Source organism: Trichoplax adhaerens, genomic scaffold, assembly GCF_000150275.1.
Source record: "Trichoplax adhaerens TRIADscaffold_35 genomic scaffold, whole genome shotgun sequence".
In the NCBI taxonomy this organism is placed as follows: domain Eukaryota; kingdom Metazoa; phylum Placozoa; class Uniplacotomia; order Trichoplacea; family Trichoplacidae; genus Trichoplax; species Trichoplax adhaerens.
In genome coordinates, this window is record NW_002060975.1 from 450086 (window position 1) to 450750 (window position 665).

Genomic DNA, 665 nt, shown 5'->3' on the forward strand with positions numbered 1-665 from the left:
TCGTCTCCAGATGTATTGGCAGGGATGTAATCGTTATTTTCTTTCATGATATTTTGTATCGCTTTCTGAATATCGACTACATTATATGCTCCTGGAGGAATGATAGTATTTTTCCAAACTTTTCCGTTAAAATATTTGAATTTATTGTTCTTTGATGTAATATTGTACCAAGAATACCAAATTTCAGCAGCAATGAGAGCTACTTTATAAATCTTTTTTATGTCAAGTAACAGAGGAGGATTAAAATATGTCGTAAAATTTTCGTCTTTTCCTATTGCCTTTTTACTATCAAAGAATAATGTTGTCTCAAATACCATTATATTATAATGTTATATAAAACTATTATGAATCTTTTCATACTGTTCTTTAGTAATTATGTTATCATTATACAATATATCAATTATATTTATGGCCTCATTATTTAATTGTTGATTACTATTTCCTGCTTCCTTGGCTCCTAAAATTACCTCTAGTCGATTACATAACTGATCTGGATTACTATAGTGCTTATATTGTATTTTTTCAGTATTCGACGATTTATTGTCACGGCCAATCTTGGTTTTCATGCTTCTACTGTTCATAGGTACACCAGATAATTCCACAAGCTTAGTAAATAATTTTTGAGCCTTATCGCTATATGTCTTTTTAGGATTGTACCTCATAAT